General features: G+C 40.1%; 1 non-coding gene across 1 annotated transcript; it reads right to left on the reverse strand.

The window, feature by feature from the left end:
• Positions 1-6,411: 6,411 nt before the first annotated feature.
• On the reverse strand, positions 6,412-6,516 carry LOC123852175 (U6 spliceosomal RNA). The gene has a single exon (XR_006792796.1). It is a non-coding gene; the product is annotated as a U6 spliceosomal RNA (small nuclear RNA).
• Between the last annotated feature and the right edge of the window lie 236 nt (positions 6,517-6,752).

The following is a 6,752-nucleotide window of genomic DNA, read 5'->3' on the forward strand; positions in this document are numbered from 1 at the left end:
TTTCTATCAGAACCATGAGGTTAATGTATTCTTTCCTTTCCAGTCTCCCACCCCCATACACTAACCAACCCCTCTGGGAAAAAAGCTTTTATCTTATCAGAGGCTGATGCTTTGGGGATAATGCAGCAATATTTTATTATTGCTGCTAATATGTGCATGTGGCTATAGATGGAACAATAGGCAAAGAACATTGCTTTGTTCCATGAAGTCATAAACCCACATTGACCATTTAAGTGGCTTCTTTCCTCTGATAGCTGCCTTCTCAAAGGCCTGGATATGCCAAGGTCTGAACAGAAGGTCTTTGGAAGAGATTCTTGCCCACTAAAGAGAAGAGAAAAAACCTGTCTTAAGGCTACTAGAGCTAAAATGGTTCAAGTACATGCTTTGCAAGAATATGGGAAAAACATCAGTCACTGTGAGTTTAAAAAGGTGACAAATGGTTAACAATTATAATGCCTGGGTTTAAAAATGAGTGAAGAAATGGATTAAGTGGTCTGGCATACACAAAAATGTGTTTTTCCGGCTAAATCTTTGTCTCAGCTACTCCTCCATTCATATCAGCTGTACCTTTTACAATAAAAACTTGGTCTGGAACACTCATCCATATTTATATTATCCTGTTATGTTATGTTGTTATGTTATGTTATGCTGAAAGCAACCCAATTTGCTAATAGCTTGTTATTCTCTAGCTGCATTTCCCCCAGGCCTAATACCATTTAATTCCATCTTAGGGTTGCTTTCTTCAGGGGATGCTGATTGAGAGCTGGACTTCAAATCTCTTCTTTCTTGGGAATAACATAAATATGGAGCACCAGCAACAACAAAAGTGAGCAGACAGTACAAAGTGGATATTGTATCACAGAGGCATACTAATATGAAATCGTTGACGACAATGTTATGCCAAACATTCCTGTAAGTTATTTTTTGGAAAATAAATGATTATTTCCCCACAGAACCGACCCTCACTATGGAGAATTCCAATCATTTTTTAAAGCTATCCCAGAAATACTGAATCAATCAGGAAAGTCCAGGTTATGCTGCAGTAACAAAAGAGACCATGTATCCCAGTGGCTTAAAACACAAAAGTGTAATTCCTGCACTGACTACGTATCCTGCACAGGCTGGCTGAGCGCTCGCCTCCACATCATCCAACTCTGGAACCCAGATGTGCAAAGCCCACACTGTAGTAAATGTTGCTGATTGCTAAGGCTCAGGGAAAGAGGAAGTGATAGTGGTGATTTGTGTGCAGGCTCTTAAAGCTTACAACCAGAAGCTACATTCAAAACTTCCTCTCACATTTCAGTGGTTAGAGAAAAGGCCATTCCTAACATAAAGGAGACAAGGAAATATCTTACTAACTGCCTAGAAGCAGAAAAAGACAAATATTTTGCAGACAGTACATATTGAAATACATCTTCTTAACAGTTGCCAGAAATGTATTCCTCCTAAGATGTAGGGTGAGAATGGCTTTTCAAACAGGTTAATCTTTGATGCTTACTAAAGCACAGGGCTAATGCTGATGAAGAAGTATAGGCAGATGGAGAGACTCTTTAAGTCAGAACCCAAGTCTGGAGTTGATACTCTGAATGGATGGTTACTACTTCCAGACCCCTGAAATAGGTTCTCAAAACAATTTCATAATATGAACCCAATGATACTGGTAATTTTAGAATTGTAGCTAGTAGACTTTCCATTTTTAATATACAGGCTAAAGTGAAAATTTCCAAAAGAAATTTTATCTTCTGAATTAACATATACCAAAATATTTCAAGCTATGGGTACAGAGAAAAATTATTCATTATTTTTAAGGAGCCAAGAAAAGAAAATGTTGTAACTGGGAACTTTAAAAGATGAATGTGAAAAGCCAAAATGCTATAAATGTTCTCTATATGCCAGAAGCGCCTGAACTTTCCATTTTTACTAAATTACATCTAATGTAAGCACATTTGGCCTTTTCCTTGCTTCCTCATACTATGATATTCCAATCAAACTGTTTCAATATAAACTAAATCTTGATACAATACTATTATCTCAACCAGAAGCTCATTTTAAAGCAATATAACCTTTAATGAGATATATGTACAATGGGTATGAGCAGTGATATACCTAAAAGGCTGTTTCTCCATAAAAAGAAGATATGTTTAATATATTATTCTAGCATCACCTTCACATTCCACTTGTCAGGGAATTAGGGGCAATAGCCTATGTGGTTTCCAAGGAGTAGGAAGGTTCTGCTATGAACTTCTTCTCCTTCCTTTTTCTTCCTTTTATTTTCTTTCTTCTTGATTTTCCAGGAGAGAAGGGAGAGCACTAGGGCCCATGAAGTATCGTTATAACCTCTCTTTGACATTGAAAGCAGACAGCAGGGAAAGAAAAGAAGTTAATTCCAAACAAGAAAGACTCCCTCCAGTTTTAGTATATGCAAGTGCCCTCTATCTGGGACATGGATCAGCAAACTTCCTCTGTAAAGAGCTAGGTGGTTAATTTATCTGGCTATGCAGACCATGAGGTCTCTGCTGCAAATATCCAATTCAGCCATTGTAGTATGAAAGCAGCCATAAACAATATGTAAACAAATGAGTATGGCTCTGTTTCAATAAAACTTTATTTATAAAAACTGGAGACTCAGGATGCCTGGGTGGCTCAGTTGGTTAGGCATCCAACTCTTGATCTCAGCTCAGGTGTTGATCTCAGGGTTGTGAGTTCAAGCCCCTCATTGGACTCTACACTGGGATGGAGCTTACTTAAAAAGAAAAAAAAAAAAACCTGGAGACTGGTTATATTTGGCCCACGGGCTATAGTTTGTTAATCCTGCTCTAGGTAAGAAATACAGCCTAGTGTTTGAATCTTAGATATGGCCATGGGTCTGCCCAGCTTCTCATGTTCTTTTGTCACCCTACTACTTTAAAAAAAAAAAAAATCAAACCTGTACCTTGTTTCTCCCTTTAAATATTTCTTTCCTGTCAGAACCATGATAGTTGTTGAGTCCTATAGGTGAAATTTCAGGAAAGAAAAGTTGTTTCCCTTATTGTCTAGAAATTGATGTATATTTACCTATAAATCTCATCAACCAATATCACTTATTAGCTAGTAATGTGTGAAAAGCTCTTTTCTAGGTCTTGAGCCAATAAAAAGGGAAGTAGCAATCAGCCTTTGCCTCAAGCAGCTAATACTCTCACTGCAAGTGTCATGAGAAGAGGAAACTTTGCATTTCTTTGACAGAATCATGAATGTGTGTATGAGAACCAGTGAAAGAGGACAAATGACAAATAGGTACCTGAAGTTATAAAGGTGTCCATGATGCTTAGAACTCAGAGCATTAGGAAAGTCCAAAGGCTAGAAGGTTGCTGGAGAGCCTGGGGGAGAAATATTCATATGGAGAAGGAGCACACATATCTTAAAAAGAGGACTCCTAAGACTTCTTCTCACTTCTAAATTATTTTCTGATTAGTCTGACTTCCTTTTGATAATAGACAAAGGTCAAAGCTTAAACTTCCCTCCATCTCCTCACCATTCTCTACCCCCTTCACTGCCCCCTACCCCAACTGCAAAGAGGAAAATCCCTGATGTGGATGTGGACCAATAGTACTACTATGTCCCAGCACCAAGCAGGAGGTGTGAGTGGAACGTAGGGGGGCGGTGGAGAGTCTTCCAGTATGACTGGAAAACATGTTTACATCTCAAGGGTACCTGTGGCACGCCCTCATTCAAACCCCACATTTGGCTGTTATTATTTGGACCCTGTCTCTCTTCTCCCACGAGGTTAATGTGGTAAGAAGGGCAGGGAATTTCTTCCACATTGAAGGAGGCAGCTCTAACCTCTGTTCAGATTAGGATCCTGAAAAATAGAGACACTGTCAGACCATTAAGTCTGTCTTCCTTTGTATCAAAGGAGCATCTGCGAGTTACGTGGGACAGCCCAAAACACCAACATGAGAGGTTCCATGCAGTGGTTGGTATGAGGCAAAGCTTACATATGTGCTACGGACTGAATTTTTGTGCCTCCTCCAAAAGTTGTGTGTTGAAGTCTAGCCCTCAGTGTGATGGCATTTGGAGGTAGGACCTTGGGGAAGTGATTAGTGCCCTTATAAAAGAGACCTCAGAGAGTTCTCTTGCTTCCCATCTGCCATCTAAGGACACAGAAAAAAGACAGCCATCTATGAATCAGGAAGCAGGCTCTCACCAGACACTGAATCTGCTGGCACCTTGATCTTGGAGTTCCCAGTCTCCAGAACTATGAGAAATAAATGTTTGTTGGTTAAGTCACCCAGTCTGTGATATTTTTGTTACAGCAGCCTGAACAGTCTAATATAGTATTTAACTGATGAATTTTTGCCTAGAGTCTCCCCCAGAACATCTCTCTTGAGCAGAAGTTTTTATCCTTTTCTCTCAAGAACAGAGCAAAGATCAAAGATCCCCGTTTCACACGGGTGTGTTCATACACAAGGCAGAAGACCTCAGCGTGTTTGCTTGATCGGGTCAATAACATGCAGTGTGACTGTGACACTGAGCTGCTAGGGAGAATTCTCAGCCACACCACCTCTCAGCTGTGCAACCTTGGAGATGGTACTTAACTTTTCTGAGTTTCCAAATTCTCATCTCCAAAATCAGCATTATTACTTGCGCTACCCACTTAAAGGATTGTTAGTAAGATGAGCTAAAATAATGGTTATACAAGTATTCTATGAGTGGAAAAGCTATTTACAATATGAAGAAGTTATGATGACTATTATGATTGACATTAGAGATTTTATTTTTTTATTTTTACTTTTTAAAGATTTTACTTATTTATTTGAGAGAGCGATTGAGAGACAGAGAGCACGAGAGGGAGGAGGGTCAGAGGGAGAAGCAGACCCCCCGCTGAGCAGGGAGCCTGATGCGGGACTCGATCCCAGGACTCCAGGATCATGACCTGAGCCGAAGGCAGTCGCTTAACCGACTGAGCCACCCAGGCGCCCCTGACATTAGAGATTTTAATCAAACTAGAAGATAATGTTTTTTCTCAAACACTGAGTAGAACACCCCTAAGCCAATATTAATGCTCCTGATAGATCAGGATAGCATTTATTGTTACCCCAAATCAAGCTCTGCAGATTACTACTCTGTAAGATTTAGAGTGATGCCATTAAAAAGGTCTTCCAAAGGATTACGGAAATGTGGCAGTGGTAGTAGCCGCGTAGCTGCCAGACCTTCCAGAATCCCTACATAAAAATTGGCAGACCAATTAAATCGCAAAACCAAACTCATAAACAAATTTAGAACAAAACTAGATAGCAAAGTGTCCCCATAAAGCTCAAAATGTAAGCAGCTAGAGATAAACCACCAATAGCCTCAAGAACAGTATGCTATCACATCTATGCAGGTAAAAGCAGAAGGAAGCAATAGGGTGAGGAGAAAGCCAAAATAGTGACTAGGTAGTCACAGGGAAGTGCACAGGGCTAATATGTGCGCAACAGCTGAATCTGGGAAGGATTTTGCCCACTTACACAGTCTGGCCACCATAAACTCTTGAAACTGACGTTTCATGACTTTCTTCCCACACAGAGCCCCATACTGAAGGGGCGAGGAGTAGGATCAAATCTGAGCATGTCAGGGATGAGAGAGATGAAGAAAAGGTGGTATAGATAAAAATGGGGGAGGGAAGCAGAGTCAAGAATCTTGGAAAACAGCCACCATATTTTTTAACACTACATAAAAGCAACAGGAAAGATGGGTCTGTGAAGTTTGAAAAGCTATCTGAATCAAGCCACCTTATAAAAGTTTTGAAAACGAATTTCACATTTAAAAAGTCCACAGAAAAATATTTTATACAAAGTTAATATCAGAAAAAGAATAAACAGCAGAATATTACTATTGCAGAAAATAAAAGCATGCCAGAGAGACATATTCAAAATATAGATCAGAACTGTAGCATCCTATTCTGAAATGAGCTAAAAGACATTAAGGAAATGATACAAGGCATGAAAGAAAAACATACGAAAATAAAAACTCAGAAATAAGATGGCAAACTCCAAAAAGCTTAGAAATTTTTTAAAAAATCATGAAGACTAAACTATATTTAAGATGACTGATTCCATTCATGGTCTATCTTAATCTGGGCATCACTTGGAGAGCCTGTCCTTCTGAAGCCTTCATTTTTATCAAAGCATTTCTGCTTTTAGTGGAAGCTGAAGGAATGCAGAGCGCTCACCAGCCACGCATCTCCCTTTCTCCAAACCTCTGCTGGATGGCATTTGTTTTCCCACTCAAGACCAAGCCATTCTTCACGTGTCCCTTGTGGTCGCTGTCTGAGTAGGGACAGCATGAGGAGGTCTGTTCCCCAGCCTGGCAGACATGTTGTACAGCAGATCTCTACACCTTATTCATCTTGCTTAACTGAAATGTTATGCCCATTAAGTAACTCCCTCTTTGAAAAATGTGGAATGCTTCACCAATTTGGGTGTCGTCTTTGGACAGGGGCTGGGCTAATTTTCTTGGTATCTTTCCAATTTTAGGATATGCACTACTGAAATGAGCAGATTTACTTGTCTGCTTATGTATGTACCTACGTATGTGTTTTTGCATGCTCAAGTTTGAGAACCACTATGGAAGACTCACTTGGTCGTGGCTCAGTTAGGGTTTTCTTACCATCTAGCTGCTCGCAGACAGCCCCCTACACATCACCATACACAGGCATGTGCATGCGCTCACGCATGGGCACTGCTTCAGCTCCACACCTCTCTGTGTACTGAGAGCTCCCATGTGGGTTGAGA

This window comes from Mirounga angustirostris, unplaced genomic scaffold (assembly GCF_029215605.1).
Source record: "Mirounga angustirostris isolate CCGP_5_RB_7025 unplaced genomic scaffold, mMirAng1.0.hap1 SCAF_10, whole genome shotgun sequence".
Classification (NCBI taxonomy): Eukaryota; Metazoa; Chordata; class Mammalia; order Carnivora; family Phocidae; genus Mirounga; species Mirounga angustirostris.